This window comes from Indicator indicator, chromosome Z (assembly GCF_027791375.1).
Source record: "Indicator indicator isolate 239-I01 chromosome Z, UM_Iind_1.1, whole genome shotgun sequence".
Classification (NCBI taxonomy): domain Eukaryota; kingdom Metazoa; phylum Chordata; class Aves; order Piciformes; family Indicatoridae; genus Indicator; species Indicator indicator.
In genome coordinates, this window is record NC_072053.1 from 46,905,493 (window position 1) to 46,932,911 (window position 27,419).

Here is a 27,419-nt window from a genome sequence, read left to right on the forward strand (position 1 = left end):
ACAGTAAAAATACAGAGGGTGAAATGTCTCAGCAGTAGGACCAGGCCAACCCAGCTGTATCCTATTCTCAGTCCTGTGCATTAATCAGAGCTTTTAATATGGTCATGATAGCAATATCAGACACAAACAGGAAAACAGTACAATCCAAAACGCACCTTCTGTCTGCTACTCCCTGTGACACTGAGATGTCTTATTCTCAGAGTTGCACTGTAGATTTTGCCCAAACAGCATACAGAATCAAAAGGAACAACACTGAACCTCATAAACATGAAGCACAAAGAACAACATTTTGACATTTATAGTTTGTCTACAGAAGTCATTATGGAAAGCCCCAACTGTGCTAAATGCATGAAGCTGTTAAAATTACTCTGTAAAGAAACTGATTTTAAATTCAAATGTATCAGGTTTCTTAAATTTACACTTTGGTTGAAGTTGATTTAACAGGTTTATTACTAAGCTCAACAGCAAGTGATGTACAGCAAGCTTGTTGGAAGTGTAAAACAATATGTAACCACCAATGCACTGCTACCTCATGTTTTCATGTGGTAATGCTCCAAGTTTCTTTTCTCTTTTTTTTCTTGTCTTTGTAACAACTTTCCTTTTGTCCTGTGTTACTACAGTTGATTATTTATACAACCATTATATTTAGCCCGATTTAGCACAAATGTCGTTATAACACCTGTGATTTCCCTCATTAAGAGCTCGATAGGGTCGTGGGTTGAAAGGGCAGCATATGGACTACGAAAGAGCTAGTTAACATAACCCATTATACTGGTGTACTGGTAAAGTTCATTTCTATTCATCTGATGATTAGTTCAAACAATATTTTCTCCTGGGTGCATCTTTTGTTTTCAGCTACAAAGCATATATTCTTCAATTTCATAGCAGAGACTTTGATTTCTGTGAATTCACTGTATTGCTTGAGAAGGAAGAAAATTATTTCTTGGATAGCTTTGAAATCTTTAATTTCTATGATTTTGTTTTCCTATATTAAGTAATGTGCATGCTATAACAGATCCTAGTTCCTAGCACTGTTGAAGGTATACATTTCATAATAGGCACTTATCAACATCACATTGAGCAGTACCCATGATAACACACTAAAGACTTTCCACTAGTTAGCACAAGCACATTGTAAAAAGGAATTCTGACTTGCTCTACTCAGAACATGTATTTTTTTTTTCCGGTATGTCTTCCCGCAAATTGTTGATATAGATTTTAATCATGAAACAGGAATTGCTAACTGCATTGTCAAATGCATAAAGCATACCAAGTTACTGTTCATCACTGTATTTGTAAAACGCCACAAATGGGTATCAGACATTGTCCATACCACAAAAGTAAAATTGTTTCCAGCTAATGCATGTGATATTTTCACAGTTTTTAAAGTAGCTATCATATTCAAGAACCAGCAGTCTTCTATACATGAAAAATATTTTTTCATTAAAAATCAAACAAAGAAAAAAAGGAGCAAAAAAGAAATTTCTTCTATGGTAAAAATTTTAATGATAATAAAGCCAAGAGGCTTTTATCGAGAAACTCTGTGGTGCTCTCAACACTGTGGCATAGCATATCAATTAAAGATAAATGCAAAATACTCATTGGAAAGTAAGTACGGTACAAGTCAAAGTAAAAGTATTGCAAAGGCACAAACAGACTCTCACTCTCCAGGTTTCATTTCTGTTCATTCTAAAGAGATGTTATTCTATATTAACTATATATACTTGGATATTTTATTATGTAACAGTAATAGTTTACTGCTGACTCATTTTCTATGCATCTGCTGACATTTGTTAAAATTTATTTTGCAAAGACCTAACACTAGAAACTGGTGTTCAACCACACATCAAGGAGCCTCAATGAAATCAAATAACGTTATTCAGGTAGTGATTGGATGCATCACATTGTGATGACAAACACATTTTGCTGTAGTAGAGTAGGGTCCTAAGTCTGTCAAAATCAGTATTGCTTCTCTCTTACCACCTTTGTTTTAAATAGTCAATGAGCTCATTGACATTGCTTAGTATATTAATGTTGTATATTCCAGATAGAGTCACATTTACTTTTTCTGGAATTACGTTTGAAATAACTTTCCTTTGCTTTAATTATCTCATAAAGATTCCCTGTGCTCATCTATTAAAGAGAACTTTATCAGATATCCAGGTTATTTCACTATGTTACTTAATAAGCTCGCTCAACGGTACTGCACATACGATTTGTTTGGTTCACACTTTCCTAATTGCTTACAAATAACATTATGCAACATGTATCATTGCTCAGTCCTGATACCAACAAGACAAAATAAAGCAGAAAAACTTGGTGAAATATCTTGGCTTCATTTTTTTTCTTTGAAACATAAAATGACAAAACTTTCTAGTAGGATATCAAACTGAAAGTTTAAATATTACTTTTTCAATAAAAGGACTACTCTGTATAGCTTCTTTATAGTCAACTAAAATCACAGACTTGGGTTTTGTGTGTGTACAGGTAGCATATGCCCAGAGTAAAATTTAGTGATTTGACATTGATTTTTTTTTTCATTTGGTAAGTTTTTGTGTTTGCATATCAGCTGTATTATATACAATTCACTAAATAGTAACAGCTTTAAACTTTAAAAATTAGTTTATGAAAAAAAATTAATTTCAAGAGAAAAAGTATGCTTTATTTTCTTTAATTAAACAGCACAAAAATTTCAATACATTCAGTCCTCTTTTCCCAAAGAAGTAAGTACACCTCCTATGTTCTTAACCCTATTACAGGTCATTAGGATGACTGGGACAGGTGGAAGAAAGGAAGACTGTGATGAACACTCATTGCAACTATCATTCCCTTCTAAATTTGCTTGCCCCTATAAAATATAAGCACAGAAGTCATCAACTTCAAAATTTCCATTCCAAGTTCACAGGGAAATACCTGGACCTACCATGACATTGAGAGCACCAAAAGCTCAGATGTTTTGACTCCTATACCAGAATACTCTTCCACTGCAAGACATCACATCTACGTATACTCAAAGGGATTAAAACAAAGACTGGAAATACAGGGAATTATCATTCTAGATAGGACATGACCAATGACTACAATATAGCACCACAATAGCTGAGGTGTGCCTCTAAGCTAGTTGTGCTACCATGGGATGGGATGGGATGATGAACAGCCTCTAAGCCTGCCCAATGCTCTGGAATGCAGCAGGCAGCAACACAGGCTGAGTATTTTCAGCTCTTTGGCCTCTATCTTCCATGCAGAGCAGTACCTGTACATCCCAGGCACATTGGCCTGCCTGGAAAGATCATCACTCAGTTGGGAAAGCTTGGGGGAAGACCTCAAACATGTAAACAAGAGAACTTCTTCCTTCAAGCCCAACAGTGGATGTAAAACAGTTGAGAACAACTGTACCTTCACAAAAAGGCTTAGAGCTGTCTATAATCATTAAGTCATGGAAGTTCACAGTTTATTAAATGTGATATATATTTCCTTCATTAGGAAAGGCACCAATGCAGTAGATAGATGCTCGATTTGCATACAACATCCTTGTTCATTTGAGCGAGCGTCGAGCGCTCCTCTCACCTCGATGTACACCTGATGTAAAGCATGAGTTCAATAATCTCTTGCACATAAGTTTTGCACAACAAAGTAAGTTTCATATTGGTTGTTTTTCTCCTCCCTCCATTGCTGTCCCTTTTGCCCCTTGCACCTGTTGTGCAAGCCTAAATATAATGGAAATATAAACTTGCTTTCTAGGGGCAGAGCAGCACATTTTCATGGACAGTAGCTGACAGGACAGCCTAACGGGTGGTAGATGCATCTGCGGGGCAGGGGAACAGCCCGCAAACGATGCCGCCAGATGTGCGGAAAGACCCAGCCTTCCTCTCCCTGCCTACGACTGGTCGGGCACCACAGACCGCGGTTTAAAGGAAAGGGGAGGAAGGGAGGGACGTGCAACTTCACACCGGCCAAACGGAACCCCTGCGCGCCGCGACGGCACCGGCCGCCACGAAGCAGCGGCAGACAAACTCGGGCTTGGGCTCGGGTGGATAAACTGTCCGAAACACGGGAGTCGGGACTCCTGCCCAGGGGGGCACTGACAGATGCGTTTCGGAAAATCTCCCAGACGATTTGTGAATCGGCTCCTGCTTGCACTAGAGGCCCGTAAAAATACCACAACAAACCCAACTCTCAAGCAAACAAAAAAACCCACAAAGAACAAACAAACCAACCAAAACTGCAAAGCTGCATGAGGGGCCGCTTTAAAAAACTGAGAGTTTTCGTTTTCTGTCTTTCTTAGAAAGACAATCGCTGTTTACAAAGTTCTTGAAACATGCCCCAAAGCGAACACCCCTTCTTCTATGAGTGCAGGGGGAAACTGTGGGTTTTGTCTTTCTTTTCATTTCTCTGAGAAAATGTCAAAGTTACCATTCCTTTAGACAAACACATACACGAGTGATGTTAGAGCTGTTAACGCACGCAGTTACAGGAGGTGATATCCCACACGAGGAAATCATAGATAAAATTCGCTTACAGCGTCTGTGTCCGCGTTCATTAAAGCAAACCAGAAACCAAATAAATCTGCAAACGATATCTCTGTCAACACCGACAGTGCTCTGCTCCTCGTAAGCCTTTCTTCTCCTCCTTCACTATACCCCGTGAAAGTGTATTTTCTGTCCCTTTATTACGCTGAGAAGTCAGAGAAGCAACCAGGCTGAAGAATCGGGAGATAAAAGGGGAATGGAAAATGGGGGAGGAAGGGGGGGCGCGAAGTAGATACGCGTGATCGGGTCTGGAGGGGGCTGTTCTCATTCCGGTGCCGGTGCCCGCCTGGCCCGGGGATAGGGCTCAACGGAGTCTGGATCTCGGCCACGAGGGAGCAACGCGCTCCCACGCCTCCCACTCCCCTCCGCACTCACTTAGGTGTCTAGAGTACCAGTCATAGCACACAGCCCCTCTCCCGACTCAGGGACACTCTCAGGACAAGCACTTGGGCACCTCTCCATGCCGTGGGGGTGTTCCGTTGTTACGGAAGCTGTGTGCTCTCCCGCGGGACCCTCAACCAGGCGGGGCTGCAAGGGCGCTGCCTCGAAGTGGCATTTAAGAGAGCTGTGGACATGGGGAAGGCAAGGGGGATCCCGCACAACGCAAACCTTCCCGCCCCATTAAGCGGTCCTCGGGGAAGAGGGCCTCCCTGGGCGACATGCCGTCTGGAAAGACAGCGACGAAGTCCCGAAAACAACTTTTGGGGAGGGAAGCGGGAGTCCCTCCCGTGCTGGCAGCGCCCCGGTACCAACAAGCAGGCGGATCCTGGGGTAGGGGCCACTCGCCGAGGCCAAGCGCGCTCTGTGGACAGTTGCGAGTGGAGACTTCACGACACTGCCAACCGCGTGTCCCTTCCTTCTCACCCCGCCCGCTGCGGCCCAGGGCGAGGCCGAGCATTCTCGTACGGGTATACACTGGAGGTGATCCCCCTGCCTCCCGCCGTGAAGGGCTCTTCGGCTGACCCCGGGCCCAGCAGGTGCAGACAACACGGCGCGAGCGCCCACGCCAGGAGGCGGGCGCGACCCAGAAACTTTCCTCCCCTCAATCTCTTCGGCCCCTTCCCCAGCAGTTTTCCCAGAAAAGAGCCGCTTCCCGGCCCGCTTACCTCGCATGGTGTTGGCTCCCCGCTCCGCGCAGTCATGAAGCTGGGAGCCCGGGAACCGCACCACAAAAATCCCCTCTCAGCACCCGCGGAGGCGGCAGCTTCCGCAGCTCTGCTCCGCCGGGAAAAACATACCTCCGCGGCGGCTCCGCGGAGTGACGCTCCGCAGGCTGCCCGCCGCCGGGCGCACGCCTCCCCGGCAGGAGCCCCGCGCCCGCCCGCCCGCAGCGAAGCCCCTGCAGGGGACGCCTGTGCCGCGGAGCGGCGACGGGTGGCTACAGACGAAACAGGGAAGGAAAGGAATTACGTTAGAAAAAAATAGGAAAAACACGCGGAGGAAGAAAAGAAGGGGAGGCTGCGCGCCGGGAAGGGCATGTGCGCTTTCACATGACACCGGCGCCCCTCAGCAGCTCCCCGGTGCGGCTTTCTACTGCGCAGACACAGAGACGCGCAACGCGGGAATGAGACCCAAAGAGAAAGCTGCAAAGAGGCTTATAGCGGGGGGCGGGCGGCGCCGCTGGCACGGCCCCGCCCGCTGTCAACGCCGCCGCCAATCGCCGGCCGCCCGCGCGGAACCGCGACCGCGGGCGGCAGGGAGCCGCCGCCACCGCCCCTGGTCCCGGCCCCAGCCCCGTGCGCGCAGCTCCGCGAGGTTCCGCGCCGCCTCTTCCCGGCAACTTTTGCTCCCTCTTAGGAGCGCCTGGCTGCGGCGGGTCCTGTCCGGCAGCCGAGGCTGGGCGTGGTGATACAGAAATGAGTTTTATCTGCAGCGCTCTGAAGCTCGTGGAGAAAGGTAACAGGCGCAGAAAATCCCCGTGTGCTTTAGTATTTTTGTTGGGGGGTGGGGAGGGAGAATGCCTTTAGGGAGGAATAGTAAAGCGCTCACCCAGCTGATTATCGCCAGGGAACAGCATTTTCCGACAAGAATAGGAAAGTTCGGTGGTGAATCATCTTCCCATTAACGAACAAATTCTGGACGTCGAAAGCAAAATCGGGTTTGTTCCGGGGGCAGGAGTATTTTCCCCTGACTTGTAACTTGCCCTCTGAATTAAGTGGTGTTTTGCCCATGAAAAACAAACAAACAAACAAACAAACAAAACCCCCACAAAACACACAAAACCCCTGTTTTAACTAAAGAGTATCCCTACAAAATTCTTCGTATTGAATTCATAAATCAAAATGGGATAGATCTCTGTGATGAGATCTCTCTCACACTGTTACAATTGCAAAGAGATACTTTAAAATTATATACAGACCTGTCCAAGATCGTATGCATGATTTCTTTTGCTCTAAAACGTACAGATTCAGTACAGACAAACTGGTTTCCACTCTTTGTACAAACTGTCAAAGTTTTAATGCTGAGCAAAAAGCTGACAAGTTTACAGAAAGTAGTTCTTGTGATTAGCTGCTTTAAAAACATCAGCTTAAAGTGAAATGAGAAAAGCGTGAAGAATCAGTTCTACTAATACTGAAAATGTCTTGATTTACTTGATAATTGTAACCTCACTCTGGTAAAGACGGTCAGTTAAAAAAATAATTAAAAGGCAGGCTGAATTCCTAAGATGGTGGGGGTTAAAATTATTGACCATTATATTTTTACAATGTATACAATTTATACAATTTTGCATGCAAAATTAACATTTGTTCAGGGAGTTTCCTTACAACATTTTCTCTTACCAATTGATCATTTTTTACTCCAGTTCCATCACTGTATCTTGCAAAGTAAGTTGCATGCTATCCTTCTTTTCACTTCACAAGACCAGGAATTTACAATGGCACATCTTCTTTATAGCTGAGATTTCAGCAGATCTGTTGGTGGCAGACAGTTTTGACTAAGACTCTCTGTTGTGGATTTTCCCATCAGGCATCACTTCAGTGTGTTCAACATGCTCAACGGTTTCTGAGGCACTTGCAATAAAACAACTCTCATATGTCATTTTGCAAAACAAGTCAGAAAAAATGGATTTTTCATCTCATCTTTTTAATGTGTATAATTTACCTAATATTTAATTTGGAATTTGGGTGAAGGATTGGTTAGCTCCTGTCTAATGATTGTGACATTAGAAAAGCAACTGGGAGAAAGATCATAGATTCCACATACTTCATACTTGGTGCGTTGCAGACAAGACTTATTTTCTTCCAGTTGGATGTCCAAGAGGAACCAAAGATAGGTGAAGTTGAGGAGGAAATCAGTCTTTTTTTTCGTATTCCACATTGAATTGTTCTTGTCTATGCCAACATGATTTTTTTGTTTAATTGTTGTAAAGCTGCATCTTAACATCAGTCAAAACTTTGCTAGGAAGTAACAAGCTGTCTGCTTGCTAACTAGTGCATTCAGCATACATGTCTCAGCCAACTTCTTCTAGCTGGAACTAACAACTACCTTGAGCAAGTTAAATTCCCTGTTTATTCTGATACTGAGAGTGCGATATTGTCTGATTAGCACTAGCAATGGTGGCAAATGTGATACATATAATAAGCATATGTAGTCTTCAGTGAGCACCAAGCAAATTACAAATACATTATTCCAAAACATATGTACTAAACTGTTTGAAGCAGGTAAATATCACACGGGAAAGCCACATGGTCATTGGTCATGCAGAAATTTATAGTAGTTAATAGCTAAATAAGCTGAACAGCATGATTGAGTCCACCATGCTTGTAAAATGGAAATTATCCTAAGTTACAAAGAGCCTTTAGTGTGATTTCTTGTTTAAGATAAGTGTTTCAGAGGAAAAGTTTAGAAAAAGTCAGATAAAAGAGTTAAAATATAATAAATAAGTTATTTTACTTCAACATGTATTAAAAAAAAAGCCAATATATTTTTACGGCAAGCTAAACAATGAGAAATAGTCTTTTGAATACTCTCTTTCATTATCAGCTTTTGCAAGGCTCTTTGGATGACAAATCTTCTAAAACAATGTTTAAGACTACATAGTTTTATCATTGCAATAACTGTAATACATTCTTTAAACCTGTAGCATGTTACACCTAATTTAGTAATTTCATTAAAAATTACTGAATAGAAAATAATTTAAACAAACTCTGTCGAGAGGACACAGTTTCCTGGGATATCAATTTCTGTTAGCATGATAGGAAGCCAGAAGCATCACATATCCAAATTTATTTCTTAGATTCAGTAGGAGCAAGATTGGTCACAGTTTTCTTCACCTCATCTGTGTCATTGCCAGACGCTTTTATGTCCGTCATGAGAATGACTTTCTAATTTTCATTTTATAACTTCTGAACGGAGTTATTGACAGTTTCAGGAACATGAACTTCTCCCATAGATTCTTTACTTCTGATTCACGTTCTAAATTCTTCCCTGTTCTTCGTGCCTGCAGTCTGAAAACACTACATGCGCTGTACTGTGTTTATCTTTTATAAAGCCATGTAACCATCGTGAAATTTATAATTGTTTCCACAAAATATTATTTAATTGAAGAAGCGTGCATTTTTTCTGAACTAATAATAAAGGAGTACTAGAAAATCTTGACACAATCGGAAACAATATTCAGTAATTGAAAATTTTTAATTTTGCCAATCTAGTTTTAGAAGCTAATGGATGCAATGCATTCTCCATGTCAAGATAACCAAAACTTGAAAAAATCAGAATGAAAAACCGTATTTGATTATTTCCTATCGCTTGTGAGATAAAAATCTCAACTCCTGAAATAATTTGCAACATTTAAAAACTGCTGTTTTCCATACACCTGCAAATTTATTATAAAATTTGCATAGATTATATATTTCAAGTTTATTTTTTTTACAAATGCATTGGTTTTTCAAGTACTACTGAAACCCTCATTTCACTCCCAGTATTCTTCCCTTGCCTGATGGCCATTGTGTAGTGACCTATCCCTGGATCCTTGTATAAAATGTCTCACTTAAATAATATCTTTTTAACAAGAATGGATACGTGGTGAGAATTTCCCTTTCCCTCAGTGTTTCCCTGAAAGAGACAGAAATATAAAATTCTGCCTCTAAGGATGTAATTGTTCATCAGAGCTGCATTAACCCTAGTAGACTACAAACTTTTGAATGATAGTTTGGGTCATGAAACTCAGGGAAGGAGTTAAGTTTGGCTGTAGTATCTGTGCCCAAATAATGCGGTGTTTGCTCAGGGGAAACTGCAGCATATTCAAATGATGAAGTGAGGAGCAGCAGTGAAAGACTGTCTTTCTGCAGAAAAGGCTATGGACAGACAATGACCTCTTGAAATTTGTGTCCACATTCTAGTTCCTTAGCAGGGCCAAGCGTTCTTGTGCTGTTTGGAGGCAAACCAAGAACAAGAACGGGTTTCAGGAAGGAGACAGAAGGATGAGAGTTGGAAGGAATACGAGAGCAAAAATAAAGTGCTGTAGGAAAGCAGGAGGCAAAAGACCTACCTGCATCTCAGTGCTTTGAACCCTTCTACTGGCAGCCTCTGAGGCACCAGGCACTGTACATCAGGAACAACGTGTTTCTTTGAATGTGTTTTACTCATGCAATAGTTTAAAAAGTGAGGATCTATTACAAGCAGGGATTTTCCACTTGAACTGTATACTGATATTCCAGCTAAACATTCTTATTTGCCTCGTGGAAGCAGGCCGATTTTTAACATTTTTAATGTTGTTTCATTGGGGGGAAAAGGCAAAACTTAGAAGACAGGTATTTTATTTTTTAGCAAATGAATTAAGTTTCTGGTGAAATCCTGGTTTTCCTGTTCATAATTGTGCACTATAGTTTTACATTTTAAGAGGTACAATTAAAGGAAACAGTAACATTTTGTATTCATTTCAACACACTGTTGTGACCGAAACTGAAATCTCGGATACAAAAAAAAAAAAAAAATGACAGGAATATGAAATGGAAACATTTAGAAAAATTTAGACAGTCTAAATTGGACTTTGCAAGAAGGATGAAACACACTGACAGGGAGTAACCTAAAACATTCCCTTAGCATTCAGTAATTTATTATTATTATGCTACAATAAATTGCAGAAATAATGATGGGCTTGAGATAAAAAGTTAATTTTGACTTTGTGTTTTTAAGTGATTGTATTCCATGATTTTTAACAGAAAAGATACATATTTCTTTCAAATTTTTTATAAGCCAAGAGTTGTTTACATTTCAATATTTTCCTTTTCTTGTAATTTTTGAAGTATTCATATCTGGGGTTCTATTTTAGACTAACCTCCTGTGCACATTGAGTATACCTCTGTACTCTGCACCACAGAAACAGCTACAGTTAAAGGATGCTTAAGGGCTTCTATTCTAAAGCTGCTTTTAGTTTCTTCTAACTTTCTTACACTTGTTTATTTCTTTCTTTATGGAATGACCTGATACAGAAAGAGTTCACCTGCATGGAATGCACACCTGCTACACAACAGTATTCCAGATCTATACACAAAGTTTGTTTGTTTGTGTGTTTTCTTATGTTTGTAAAGTATTACTGACAAAAAAAAAAAAAAGAAAAAAAAGAAAAAGAAAAAAAGAAAAGAAGTAAAAAACCCTAGTGGTCAGGTGCACCTATTCGCATTGCATATACTGTAAATACCTTGAGAAGTGTGTAGAGGTGATTACCTCCTACCTTTATGATGAAAACTAAAGTTGCTGTCAGCATAATTACCTTTAAAATTGATATCTCAAAATACACTTATTCTCAGATACTTGCAAAAAATGTGCTTGAACACTATGCAAACATTAAGGCCAGGGATGTTCAAAGTGCCTGCTGTTGCCCTAGTTTTTGAAACGAATGAGAATAGAGTCAGGCTTTTGAAAATACACATACTAAAAAGCAGATTTTTTTTTTTTAATGTTGAAGTAGATATTTAAAGAGACTGAAAGTGCCTACAGATTGCTTACCCCTATTTTTGGCATGATCCATTTACAGGCCAACACAAAGCAAACCAGATAGTTATGTCACATAACAATATCAGTTTCCAAAAGCAGAAGTGACTAAACCTGCTACCCTTTCATTAAAAAAAAAAAAAAAAAAAAAGGCTCTTTTCTCATATAAAGCTATTATCACCATGCAGTAATTTTTTCTTTCCAGTTCATAGGCCAATCTCAGGAGAGGAAAAATGTCCTCAGCTCAACCCCTTCTGTGAGGCAGGCAGATTTAGCAAGTCTTGATCTGAGAAAGTATTAATGCTTAAGATTAAACATGGTTATATGCTTTTCTGAATTAGAATCTGTGTTAGGATGCTTATTTAGCACAATTCTGATATTAAAATCTTCTCATGTTGGCTGACCTAAAACAGAAAGTGCTGTTGTTTTGAATGTTCCTCTTCTTTTATACATTTTGGTTAAGTCACATAGGATATATAAATATTTTTGTGAATTAATTCGCTAATAAACATTGCCTGCTTTAATTCCAAAATTATTTTGTGTATACTCATTGTGATGAGGAATGACTAACTCATTGACTCCAGTAGACACCTTATGGACATAGTGCTATAAAAACACTGAGTAACTCATGTAGATAGATATGCTGATCTAAACCCAAGTTTTTGGCACATATGCCATCCCATGCTAATGTTGCTGTGTGTTGCTCCATCATAAAAGCAGTCAACAATTAAGTATTTAACGTATTAAATATCTTAGTACCTCCATAATATCTGGCTCATGGACAGATAAATGAAAAGCTTGACCATAAATAAGGAAGGCTAAGCAGCTAATATTCCTTTAAATCTCAGGTTTCCAGGACAGCCAGTTGCACCTGACAACCTGCAAATGTTCTCTTCTGGTATCTTTGACTTAAATCCTAAGAATAGGAAAATGTAAAAGCTCACTAGGACACAGTGTAGCATAAAAATGCCAGAGTAGCTTTAAATGAATTATTTTTGGTACTGGCAACAGTCAAACTGTGATAGCAGAGAACTAACTCTGCGTAAGAAGTTTATTCTGCTGCATGGGCAGGTTTAGCAGCATGTCCTGTACTCCATGCTATTACTGTGAGGGGGCTGCAACACAATATTTTGCATAATACTTCTTCTGCAAAATGTATCCAACATAATGGAGGCATGTGGCAAAAAGCAGTCAGTTGGACTAGAGCTACACTGCACTGTAATACACACAAATTATTTTAGTATTTTTTGCCTATTCATGATCCTACTTCACCTTTACTTAGAAATTATCAGGGTGAAACAGGGCTTTCCTGAGATTCATTCTTTCTTTCTCCAGAAGGAAAACGTTCACATGACATGAAAGAAATTAGGTATTTCTGAAGGAAGGCTACTTTGCTGTTTATAATGGGACATGTGTGCAAATGGAAAGTAAGTCTCCAAATACCTACAATTACTGCAAGACCCTCAAATTAAATGACCAGCTTCCAGGCTACTACTACTAACACTGCTTTCGATGCTGGGCACAAATAAGTAGATCTATGATGGGTTGCTACTGCATCATGGGGAGATAGACTATATGTCAAAGCAAGTGAACTTGGTAAATGGGCAAGGGATGACTGTCCAAAGAAGTATTAAATTCAGTGATTAAAGAACATGAAAACACAACAGTAATTTCAATTATCAGACAAAATGTAGAACAGAAACATTTGGAAAAGATTAATGAAAAAATAACAGGAGAATAGGCTAAAATGACTCAATTTACAAAACAGTAGAACCAAGAAATAAAAGACACACATATAATCACAAATTCGTGATTGTAAGGCAAGATTAGATATCTACAAGAAACCAGAAAACCAGAACAATAACTGTCTTGTTACTAAACCAAAATAACATTAGTATAATATTCATACTCCTGTTAACTTCCCCAAACTTTGCTGATTTCTAAACACTGCCATTTTAGGTATGCAAAATTATAGAATTACATTAAAAAGGACAGAGAATATTATTACTCTATATTATGCACAATACTTAAGCTTTTGTGTTAAAATTACTTATTTACAAGAACAACAGAATAGAGAGTAAGCAGGAAAATAATTACTGACAGACCCAGGAACACAAAAAATAAATAAAATTTTAAAAGAGCCTTACAAGCACTATATAATCCCTCAAAGCTCTACTGGGTACTGTATTACATCATGTTTTGTATAACGTGTGTTTTTGTAATTCTGCCCAGCACACTGCAACTACTGTGAGGAGAAAGGGAATACTGAATAGTGTAGAAGGCTACATAACGGTTCTTGTAAACTTTTTGCATTTTAGAACCTGAAATTTTGTACAGGTACTCTGAGCAGTGATAGTCCTCTGACCAGACTCAAAAAGCTTGGAATCCCTGGAAATCGTGAATTTTTCAAGGCTAGTAAGTGTTAAGTTTTGGAAAACTATCTTAAAACTTGTTTTTTAGCTCTCAAAGAAGTCTATAAGACGCTGAGATGTTTACTTATTTAAATGTAAGGAATACAGTGCTTACCATTGTTGGGGAATAAATATTGCTTTAGACCATTCCATGATACAGTATCATAATTTCTGTATTCCTAAATGCTTGTATGACTTCGTATATTTCGAAACAATTTTTAAAACTATCTACTCTTTAGAACAAAAAAATGGTATTATGTTAGATAAGTTTGGCAGGATATTATTAAGATAGGTTAGGTAATTATATATTATAGGCATTTTTAGACTGCCATGCTCAGTGTTTCTTTATGATTAGGAAGATAATAACTTAAAAAAGAGCCAATTCTCAAGAAATAAAGGAAAGTAATGTCAAGTAGTACCAAACCACTTCAAAATTACAGAGAAATTTAAATAATTTTAAGGAGTCAAAGGGATAATGAAAATATTATTCAAAAACTTGTTGTGTCAAGTTGTCCCTTGTGAGCTGTAGGTTATTTCTTTCATTAAAAAACAAACAAAAACCAAAACCAAAAAAGATCTGTATAGAAAAGATTTTTTCCCCCTGCTTCCTTTTTCCTATAAACTATGCCATTGAAACAGATACGTCATTTAAAGAATAAGCCAGCTTTTCCTTTGTCAAATACACACTAATTGAACCAATGCTAAACAAATGTATAGTCACTCCTTTGTATACATCCTCCTGACCAGTCACGTTGTGATGATACTTTTGAAATAGCTTCTATGATGAATTAAACCTTTCATTCCCAAATACACCTGTGCAGAAGCAACCCAAAGGCCATGTTTCAGTTTCAGTCTTAAGCAAGACCTGAAGTCAGCATTTATAAATACTGTTTTGTCTGTGGATATTACACTCTCATGCCCATGAATCTCTTCCAGTTCTGCTACGTCTTTCTGCAGCATTTTCACACTGTGAATCATACCTTTGTCTCATCTGCAAAACTGCTTCTTTATGAGTTGATGCCTACCTTATAGACTTAGATTGCCCAAGGATCAGTTTTGTTTCCCTTTCGGTTTTTAAAGAATGTATGTAAACCAGCAAATGAGGCCATAATCTCTGGCAGTAAATAACGTGATGCTGAGCTCTACCTGTCCTACCGTGTAGTATGGCTACCAGCCTGGCTGGGAAGAAATGAGGTCATCAATGCCAGCTAAAACTAAGCCCTAACTGGAGATAGCAAAAATAATTATTACTAATGGATGACTCTGCCACAGCATTCTTCAAGCAAACGTTTTTTGTACAGTGTATGAGTGCTTGTGGGTTCTTGATGATTAAAGCAAGAAGCATTTTCAAAAGCCTTCGATCATTTTTTGTTATGTCTAGGAAGTGCCACCCAGTTTTGTCAGGAGAATGTGAGCTCTGCAATAGCGCTGGATGTGAAGATTCTAATGCTTAGCAAACTCTGACTAGCTCAGAAAGCTGCGGCATTTCCTTAGCTGCACAGCTACCACAAATATGGAAGACCTTCCACTGTTTTCCTATAGAATTTATAATCAGGTTCAAAGACTCTTTGCTTATCTTTCTAGTTGGGTATCAGATACTGTGGAGACTGCCATAAGCTCTGAAATGACATATACTACTTCTGGCAAAACAGGACATCCTATGATAAGGGTAAACATGTAGAGGAAGACTTCTTAAGGACTGGTCTGGTACTTGAAATTAATTTCTATAACAATAAAAACCATTTAAAAAAAGTGTTTCCAGTGAAAACTGCATTTTCTTAATTCCACGTTTTGAGTTTTTCTGTGTAGCTATACTATAATAACCCCTCTTCCCACACCATCACCACCATCCTCAAATTCTGTATAGCCAAATTATATTATTTGGTTACGTATTTCCACCACATATCTTGTTCTATATGATTGTAAAAAATATAATTTTTATAAATGCATAATAAATACTGTGACAATGTGTTTTTTGGGAGGTGCAGTTTACTCTGTACATGCTGTAGAAATATAATTTTTCGTTAGCAGTGTTGACAGAGTTGGATTGTGATGTCACTGGGAAATATCTATAAATAGCAGAATTTATTTAATCAGATGAAAGAAACAGAAAACTATCATTGTAATATGGTCGAGCTATATAGTCACTATCAGTCACCTATTAGTTAGGTGAAATGTGTAGTAAGCCTCTACCAGTACTTGGCTGAGAAAAAATGTGAATTACCAATATGAGAGAAATGTTTAATTTTTGTTACCTTAGTGGTGTCTGAGCATTTATGCAATGGTCATCACAAATTTCTTCTGATGACACTTTAAGTTAAGGTCCCAGACAAATAATATTTATTGATGAAACCGAGAAGTAACAGTTAAAATGTAGTGTCCTAGGAAGAAAAATTGTACAAGACATAAGCTGATCAGTGAAATAAAATGCAATACCTAGCAGAAACATTGTTGTATAAAATCTAAAAACAGGACCTGTACTTACCTTTATACTTGCACCTTGTGAAAATAGGCTTGGGTAATTCTGATTTTTTCTGTGCTACCCATAAATTACGTTATCTTGTTAGTGTGATCAAATGAAAAGTAACGAACAGGAAAAGTAAGGGATTGGTGTGCTTGATAAGGCTTCTTTTACATATCAATCCTAAACTTAAACAAGGTCATACACTGATTATATTGAACTGCATATCCTACACAAAAGTAATAATAATAAAAAAATGAATATTGAAAACAAAAATTTTGAACGTGCTAATATTTATTCTAAAAAAAACCCAAATAAAACCCCCAAAACCTAGAAATGTTGACTCAGAAGATCAACTTTCAGATATAAAGCAGATCCTGAAACCACGTGATGTTTCCTTAAACATAAAATAAAGCTACTAATAAAAACAGTTATTCTAATGAAAAGGGTTTTACTGGATTAGCCCTATTTGACTAATTGAAAGCTAGCACAAATAAAGTGCAGGAAATAAAAATTTCTCACTTAAAAAATTAGGAACAGAAGAATGGAAGCAATATCCAGTAGACATGATGGAAAAACCTGCAGAAAAATATATTTCTAATGTATAAAGCAAGAAAGGCTTCTTACACTTACTTACAAAGATATCCATAGGATTTCCGAAGACACTTTTTTGATTTAAGGCATAGTTTTTAGGGAAAACATGCAGCACTAATTTGAAATTTACCAGCAAAGAATAATATATACATACTGTGTCCCTTTCTAAAACTGCCCTAACAGCTTTTACTCTTCATACTAAAAATCTAAACTACTGTCTCCAAACTAAAGCGACACTGTGCCAACTTAATGGGGCTTTGTCTTTACAACTTACCCCTCTCAGTGTTGTCTTGCTTTCTTAGTGTGAGTTGCTGCATATCCTGCTCTACATACAGCACAGGATATACACCACACAGAAATCAGTCCTGGTGCTCCTCAGAGTGATACAGGTTTTGTGCAAGTAGTTTTGTTCGTGAGCCTCTGGAGCAAAAGAGGTGCAACAGCTCCAGCACTTGCTCAGTTGGCACATACTGGTTGCAGCAGATTTTTCAATTCATAGACTAGTCTTAGCAACTCGAGCCCCAGCCAAGCACACAGAGCCAAGTTCTGTTCTTAGTTACACTAATGTAATTCTGAATAGACGTTGGGCTGTTTTATTCATTCATAGCTCATACTAGTGTTAATGTATTTGGATATGAAAATAACTTATTTAAGTAACCTCCTACTCGTGTAATATTACTGTTCCCATTGAAATTAATGAAAGTTTTGAGTAAGTGAAGAGCTCAGAATTTTGTAAACATTGTTAGTTTATGATTCACTGCCAAATTCATACTTGCTTGCCACTGAGTTAAAGGCAACTCTGCTGAATTTATTTGAACTACATTTTGTTTCAAATTACCTCATAGTTTCATTTAAACCAAAAGAATCTGCATGCTTGAAAGAGGAATTTGGAATAATAAGTATTTCAACCAGACTGTGTTAAAAGCATTGATCCATATTCCTTTCACCTTAGCATAAATTTGGGAGAATCTGTTTTTTACTCTCATGTATATCTGATGCAAGACAGCTAAGAAATATGCTGAGCTTTTTTCCTGTCTTTGCGTTTCACATCCAAAAGTGTTAACAGTGCTTGTGTACTCCCAGTAAATAACTATTCTTCCTTAACTGTATTATGGTTTTATATATGTGTTTGTGAAGCACCAATTCAGTATTTAAGCAATAACTTAAAAAAAAATCTTTATTTAAAAGCTATGGGTTTTGACTTAATGGCCTAAGATGAAGCCAAGGGCAGAAAACACTCTAGGAAACTGGTTGTTAACTTTGTTAATGAGTGATTTCCTCAGGATTATTTCCATTATGAATGAAATGCAGTGGTTTAGAATGGAAATTATGTAATTTTAGTTGTTCTACTCCCTCTTAAATTATCTGTGACATGATTTGAGGCATATTTAGGAAAAAACTGCCTTCAATGTAGCCTTTATTCTGACTAGCTTGGACATATGTATTTTTAGTAAAAATTTGAACCTAGTAAATTAGCAGTGTGTATTCAGCTAACTCCCCCCCTGCCCAAAACATTTAAATTAGGCAGAGATGGCACTAAGAAAGGAAGTGAGTATGCGCCAGTTTCATGTATGGATAAAACTGATGCCAATTAAAATTCATCTCAAACCTACCCAAGTGTATTCTGCCTGCATCTGTTAGGAACTTTTCTCTTCCTGTATTTCTTTCACGACTGTTACAAAAGAGAAATGCAGTCAAATGGAAACTAGTGTAAACTTCATGCAAATGATTCATACTGCCTCTGTATTGCTGTGTTTTACTCAAGCAATGCAAAGGATTGTAATTCTAACACAATGCTTGAAAAACACCAGTAGATTTTGAATAAAAAGCTCTGCATTCTGCTGGCAGCTGAGGAGTTCAAATAGAAAACATGCCAGCAGTATAGACCAATGCATTATCACCCCCTCCCTCTTGCTGCATAACTGTGCTTCATAATATGCCATAACATTGGCAAGCACAGCTCAGAGCTTTTTAAGAACACAAGGAAGCTCATGAATAATGGTTGAATCAGGAAAGTGATAATTAAATGAGACAACTGAATGCCAGTGGAGTCCCCAGTGGTAAATACTCTTCAGTGAAGATCATCCCCACCCTTAATTTCCCCGGTTTTACTGGTACATTGCTATAGATAGTTCTCAAACCAATATTTTAAGGAAAATATTGAAGTTCCGAAAATGGTATGTGGTACTTTCTTATGTAACTCATATTTTAAAATGTAAGGTAATTGCTGTACTTCAAAGAGAAAAGAAACAAAAAGAAAAGATTTAAAAATCTTTCATTGTTGACTCAGTGAAGATAAAATATTTTGCTGTTTTACAAAACTAATCAATGCCATAAAATTTATACTAAAAAATGCAACAACCACTAATGGCTTAGCTGTTTAAATGTTTGTTTCATGTTTTTTCTTGTATAGAAGGTATAGTTATTTTCATTTCACCTCCAATTCCATTTACTCTGTGGCCTCACAGCAAATGCAGTTAGCTGGAGTGTCTACTCTTCAGAAGCCAGTCTCAAGGAAGACAGCTCTAAGTTTTTTATACAATAAGCATCTCTTCTAACATTGTTTTTATCAAAACAACTGCGACGGTTTTAAAACTGTTGGTTTTTTTTTTAATTTTTCTTCACAAAGTTCAAGCAGAGAAGGCGAAAGAATGTAAATAAATCACTATTGGGTGTAAGATGGCAAAATAATGATTATTCTAAACACTTCCATTGGAGAGATAGAAATGTTTAAGAACTACTACTCAAAACAAGGTCGGAGACTTTGGCCAGTCTGAGTTCTGAGCTTGCTCGCTCAGGCTTCTGTCTGGCTGCTTCTTCTTCTTTTCTGTCTGAAGATAACACACTGACCTTGACGAGCTAAGTCTAACAGCCTCTCTGCTGCTTGACTCTCTGCCTTCTGCCAGGGGGGTCTGGGGGGATTCCTTCTGGTTTTGGGGGGAGACCCCCTGAGGAAAGGCCCCTTGCGGGAAGCAAAGGGGGCTTGGTTGTGCTTTTCTGTTGATTGTACATATTTGTAATTATTGTGAGTAGTGTATACTTGTACATAGTCATTACATTTCACCATAGATTGTAGATTTGCTTGTAAACACAGATTTCATTTGCTTCCAGACTGAGCTAGCCTGGTTATTGTCGGTGTGGGGGGATTTCAGCTCTCACACTGTTACAATTCATTATTTATAATGAAAAATTTATACTAAAAAATGCAACAACCACTAATGGCTTAGCTGTTTAAATGGTTGCTTCACATTTTTTCTTGTATAGGAGGTATAGTTATTTTCATTCCACCCCCAATTCCATTTGCTGTGGCCTCACAGCAAATGCAGTTAGCTGGAGTGTCTACTCTTCAGAAGTTAGTCTCAAGGAAGACAGCTCTAAGTTTTTTATAAAATAAGTATCTCTTCTAACATAATTTTTGTCAAAACAACACATTCCTTCTGAATGTGTGATGTAAGAAGAGGTTTCCATGTTCTTTGCACATTATTTTAGCTGCAGTGGGACTTAGAGCCAGAAACTGCAAGCTGTGGACCTTTTTTGTTGTTGTTTGGGCTTGCCAAATAAATGCTTATCCCATAGTACAGGTGTTAACCTCTCAAAACAAAAACAGGATGTTATTCATTAAGGCACAAAAGATTTGCTTTCTATTAAAGCACTAAATGTTTGACTCCAACAGCTTGAGATTCATATAGACGTGACATTGTAATGAGAATGGGAATGTAATCAAGTTTTTGTCACTTACAGTGTATGTAACATCCATCCATTAATTCATTCATTGGTTCATTCATTTTTATTTGAAATGAAATCCTGCTTCTTTTTTTGGTCACCTGACTCTTCATTCTTAAATAAGCCAGAACTGAGTCACAAAGGATCTCAATGTTGCTTTTTGAACAAACTCAGAATATTTTTATTGTCAGCGGTTCATGTATATCTAGCATGACAGCTTTGCATTCAAGGCTGACAGGATAATTTTAGCATCTGAAATGTGTGAATTACAAGATCAGGGGGAAAAAAAACTTAGGCTGTTTATGTAAAGCATTATACAGCATTTAATATGTATTTATGTGATTTTCTGAAATGCATCTTTATTATGCTGGAAAATGAAAAGGAAAATCCAGAAATCCTTATACCAAAACCCACAAAAGTTTAAAACCTTTATCACACCTATATCACAATATTGCAGAAACAGATTTCTCTCATTTGAAGACTGGGATTGCAAAAGCTGGTTGACATGATTTATTCACAAACCACCATAGTATTCTTCGAGTCTTAATCCCCTGTAATCGGGATTCTATGCTGGGTATGTATAAAAGCATGAATTGTTCTTAACCCACACAAGGAGAAAGAATAATATGATATTTTAATACCTATAGCTGCTCCCACTCTCACTTCTCTTGGTGGTATGGGTAACTTGGCCAATGGAGATGTAACATCTAATGGGTGCACACAGGTATTATAGGCCTGTTTTAGTTTGTCCTGTTTCACTTTCTGTTGCAGAATTACAGTTTTTTTTTTCAATTTGGTAAGCTTGGACAACTTTCTGAAAGCTGAAAAATTAAATCACCTCTGTTGTCAAGTAGGCAGCATGATTTGGAGTATTGATTTAAATGGCTTTTTTTCAAGGCAGATAGTTTCCTTGATGCAGGTCACTGTGCAGACAGACAAGTAAGATGGTAGAAGAGCAAGTAAAGATTCTTGCTTGAGATAGAGTAACTGCCAAAATGTAGGCTCCAAGGTAGTTCCTTTTTTCTAGCCTGATTTCTACCCCCTAACTAGAAATAAAAGACTTTACTTCAGAATTGACTGGATTTAAAATTTTGTTTAAACGATTTTCCAATTTTTTGGGGGGGGGGGGGTATGGAAGGGGTGACAATTGTTGGGAAACAATTAATATAAACTTATTTATTCCAGAAACTTTAGTCATTCAACCAAAGAAGCAGCAGAAAATAAGGTCCCCTTTATAATCTTATTTCAATTATTTGCAGATAGTGCTTATGACACTAGCATTATGGAAAAAGAGAGATGAGGTTATGTAGAGTGATGCTGCCAATTAGACATTAGAGTTGATTCAGATTATTTCTACTTGATTTCAGAAGAAATAAATTGTCACAGAAAGCTCCTTACAGCTCCCCATATGCTATTCTGTATATAAAAAGACTGCAAAAATGTCTTGAAATGCTACATGAAAGAGAACTTCAAAATTTCAGTCTTGCTAATGAAGTTAAAGGTGTCAATAACCACATACAATCCTTTGCATTCTGAAAAAAATAGCACACTTTTGATACCACAGGTTACAAAAAATGGTTTGGCCCTGGTGTTTGTCTTTTTAATCTTTAGGAAGAATTTGTTTGGTGAATAAGGTTACCATTAACAACTCATAAAGGTTATCTTTTTACCCACACTTGGCCACACTTCCAGGTAAAGATTGGCTTAGTGTGGAATGTCAAGATAAGGAGAAAAAAAATATGAAAAAAAGAAAAAAAAAACAAAATAAAAATGGGTAAGCACACAATGGGTAAGCACATGAAGACACAAGGCTTCATCTTAATTATCACGATCATTGTGTGTTTTGTTTAACAATCTGTTTTAGATAGAAAAGGTGATGATTCTTATTGTATACACTTACACAAAAAATGAAAGCTGCAATACTGAAAATTTCACGTTTACACTTCGACAAAAATTGGTTTGTACATAACTATCTAAATACGATTTTTAATAAATAAAAATCCCCAACAACCTTAAACTGTCTTAAAAAGCTCCTTGTTCATTGTGAAGTGCATTTAAAAAACCATATGGTAGCATATTTATTTTATTTAGATCACATTTTAAAAGATCTACTATCATTCCTAATACTGAGGCAGATTGAAAAACTCTTGAAGGAAAAAATCTAGTGAATTAGGAGATATCTGGAAAGTGAGAACCTTTCAATTGTTACATTTTCCTAGATAATTCCTTTGAGGATATCTTGAGGCATCTCTCTGAAATTGCTTTAGTATTCACAGCTGTAGAAAAGACATGACAATATTTAGTTAATGTACATGTTTGTTAGAAGAAAAAGTAAATTTCTTTGTTGGGAAAGATAAATGTCTAGTTGCCAGTCATTGAAGAACTGATTCTGTAGTCTTGGCTTGCACTGAGGCTGTGGGCAAAGTCCACATCCAGAAAAATCCAGAAAATATCTGAACTCACCAACTCGCCAGTGAAGAACTTCTTCTTTACGTATAATCTAACTCTACCTTCTTTCAGTGTAAAGCCATTATGCCCTGCGCTACCACCGCATGCCCTGGTAAAACCTCTTTCTCTAACTTTGTTTTGGGCTCCTTTGGTACTGAAAGATTGCTGTAAGGTCTTGCTGGATTGTTCTCTTCTCCATCCTGAACAATCTCAGAATCACAGAATTGCAGAATACTAGGGGTTGGAAGGAACCTCCAGAGATCGTTGAGTCCAAGCCCCCTGCCAAAGCAGGATCACCTAGGGCAGGCTGCACAGGAATGCATCCAGGAGGGTTTTGAAGGCCTCCAGAGAAGGAGGCACTGCAACATCTTTGAGCACCCTGTTTCAGTGCTCCATCACACTCATTGTAAAGAAGTGTCTCCTCTGCTTCAGGTCGAACCTCCTGTTCTATTTTGTACTCATTGTTCTTTGTCCCATCACTGGGCACCACTGAAAAGAAACTATAGCCTTCATCTGGACACTCACCCCTCAGATATTTATAGATGTTGATAAGATCCCCTCTCAGCCTTTTCTTCTCAAGTCTAAATAGTCTGAGGTCTCTCAGTCTTTCATTGTAGGAGAGACGTTCAAGTCCTGCAATCACCCTTGTAGCTCTCTGTTGGACTCTCTCTAGCAGCAATCTGTCTCTCTGGAAATTTGGAACCCAAAACTGGACAGAGGATTCCAAGTGTGGTCTCACCAGGACAGAATAGAGGCCTGATGGACACGCTTTTCTAAAGGTACTGCAAAATGCCTTTGGCCCTCTCAGCCACGATGGCACATTGCTGTCTTATGGATAACTTCCCAACTCTCTCTGCCTGTCTTGATGGGAGAGGTGCTCCATCCCTCTGACCATTTAAGTATCAAAGAAAGTTGGTAGTCCATGGTATAATGAGATGAAATCTTCACTGATTAAAAAAAAATAATCCTTGTAGGAAAAAAGCACAAAAGTTCTCCAATGCTAATTATGTAGAAGATGGAGATTACTACATTTTCTAATTATGCTCACCTATTTCCATCCCATTTGTTTCCCTTGTTTGATTTTCATGAATAAATTCATTTTACCAGTAGCAGTGAAAGGTAACATCAAAGAACTTCCATGTTTGGAATTCAGGGATTTGTGTATAAGAAATGATTGCTTTCTCATGGCCTAAGTTAGAGAGGAAAATTCCTGATCAGACTGTAACATTAGCCTAGGAACAGTATCTGAATTTGGAATACTTGAGTGCAGTAGTCAGCTCACACAGTCTCATTGTTTACGCAGTATTCTTTAACAAGGGTTCGTAGAAGGAAGCCATGAAAAATTTAATTTAATCCTTCCTTATGTTTATAGTTCTTTTTTAACACATCACTATTTTTCTCCCTCTTACTCATTTGGAAAATAATACAGTTCTTGAGTGCTTGCAAAGCAAAGTAATATTCATTAAATGAAAAGCTGTTGCTATTGTATTTTATTGTTGCAATGACTACTTTCAAGAATTATTGATCTGGACTTTTGTTTAAATTTCTGTTTCAAAGCTGTATTTTGAAAGTAAATACTTTCAGTACTCCACTGAAATCTTACAGAGGTTTTATTTGCATTTTATCACATTATAAAGTCTGTTGCTATTCTTTTCCCTCTACTTTTTTTTTCCATGTGTGTTCTTCCCACTTCCACAACTCATTGCATTTAATAATCACATTCACATGTCGTACTTTTCCAACCATTAAGCCTCTCTCCATATTCCTTCTCTTTATTTTTCTTATATAAAAGGACTCCTACAAGAATTTAATTTTGAATTAAATCTCTTTCCCCACCCCCTTAGGCTGTGAGGCTGTGCTAGATAAATCCTACTTAAAGTAATAAACTGCACCTAACTCTGGCCTGGTGATACCAGTTGTCAGATTGTCAGAGTGAATGTGAGTGCTGAACAAACTGTCACTGCTACTGGGAGGAAAAGAATACAAAAGACCAGGAAAATGTCAGCATCAGAAATGCCTTGTCCCAGACATGAAAGAACAGCTAATACAGAAAAAGCAGTCTTCTTAACAAAAATTATTATCTGCAGTGTCATAATAGAAATTATTGCTGTTGAGATGAGTATTTGAGCACACTTGCACAAAGTAAGCATGACAGTACTGATGCAAACACATACTGGACACTGCAAGGGAGATGATAACCTCCCCCCAGGAAAAAAAAACTCCAAAATAAGAGGGAAACCTGAAGAATTGCCTTTTCCAAGCTCTCTGGCATACTGCAACTGAACACTGTAACATGGCAGAATTTATGGGTGCGACTAATACAAGGTGACAGCTCAGTTCAGTTCTCTCTGTCTGTCTTTAGTGAGACCATTTTAATGAAACGTTTGTTTACTCTTCAAAAGCTGAACTCGGCTTACAGGGAAAGTCTATTTTGTATTTATCTGAGCTTGGTTTGGAAGAGCTAGGTGTTATAAGTGCCTAACTATAGCGTTGGCGAGTTGGTCTCTTGTGGGAATGACAACAGCTCAGAAAATAACAGCCACCTTTTCAGTATAGACAGCAGCTTCTTGCCTTCAGGATAGCCATAGCTGTAAGAATTCCCAGGAGAATGAGTACAGGAAAGGATCAAGAGAGATACTGTAATGGGGTTATTTGAGCATGTTGGTGGATGAGCTATTTTCAGCAATTATTATAGAAAAATTTCATAATGCTGGCAACATTTCTTAAAAAAAACCCACAGCTGTCCAAAGGTCTTATAAGCAAGTAATGGTAGATGACTACAATAAAAGAGAGATTTAAGAGAACAGCAATAATAATGGTGATGGAACACTGGATACAATAACAAATGCATTTTTACTTGCTTTTCACCACAAAGGAAAAAAAAATCAAATAGGACAAGCACATTTCTATACTAGGATTCTAGAAATCTGGGTCTTTTTGTTTCCTTTTTCGTGTGTGTGTGTGTGGTTTTTGCTTGTTTTGTTTTTCATCATCATCTTCTTCTTCTTCTTCTTTTTTTTTCTTTCCTCTCAAATTTTGTTTCAAAACAAACTAGGTGTAAAATGCAAATGGTAATGTGATGAGCACTGCCTACCAGTCCATGAGATCATAAATTAAGGGTCACAACAAAGACTAAGAGTTAAAAGAAAAATAGAAAGGAAAAAAAAATCATACTTTTTTTAAAGTTTAAAAGCTCATCTTTTTCTCAAAATACTGAAGAGATGTTAGTTAGCATGGCATCTGGGTTTTTTTGTGTGTTTTTGCATGGGATAAGAAACACGGAAAGATTTATTATAGAAAATAGCACCGCATGGGGTACAACTGAATGCTCGACGTTTTGCCAGGACATTCCCAGCATCACAAGTCTTCGCAGGCTTATCACTTTGCAAGATTATCATTCTCTTATGCAGGCACAGCAATTTTCAAACAACCCTATATGAGATCTGCAAACCTGCACCAAGCTTGCCACTTCACCAAACTGAACTATCATGTCCTGGATACAAAAAAAAAAAAAAAAAAAAAAAGCATGAGCTTGTGTTATGAAATCCAGCAGTCAACACTGTTGGGGAGACGGTTGGGTTGGTCCCTCCTCCCTGTCACCACATGCAGAATTTGTGATTTGTCCTTTGCAATCCATGCTGGCATTCCAGTGCAAAGCGGCTTTCTGATTTTTTTTTCCACTCAAAATGATACAACTTCAATAAACATAATTACAATAGACTATAATATTCTGCTAAATATTCAGCATCGCAAAAGCTAATACTGATGAGCACAGATCAAGATCTGCTACTTGCATTAAGAAATAGACAAATAATCTGAATATAATCTAGAGCTCCAGCTTGAATAAAAATGGATATCAGGACTCAGTGATGTTCATTTCATCACTGATGAGCATTCATATAACATTTATAAAAGTTAGTATTGGTAAGATAACTGCAGAGAAATAAGTCTCACTGGATTACTAAAATACAACAATCTAATAAAAGTACGGCACAGAATTTAAAATGAGACATTATAGACTTCGTATTAAGTATTCTGCACAACAGTTACACATTTTATTGTTCATAGTCCCTTATCATTATTTTTGTCTCTATAATTATATATTACAATGAGGTATAAAGTTGAGGAAGCTTCTTTTGTAGATACTTTCTAGTTAAATAGAATATGAGGTGATAACCAGAAACATGACTTTTAGGAAAAATGTCTTTTGAGTTGGGCTCCAATATTGGCTTTTATTTCAACAATGGTAAAATTCAGTCTTTTGTGCCCTTTCCTATGCTTTTTCTTATTTCTGTTTTCTTTCTAAAAAACATTTTT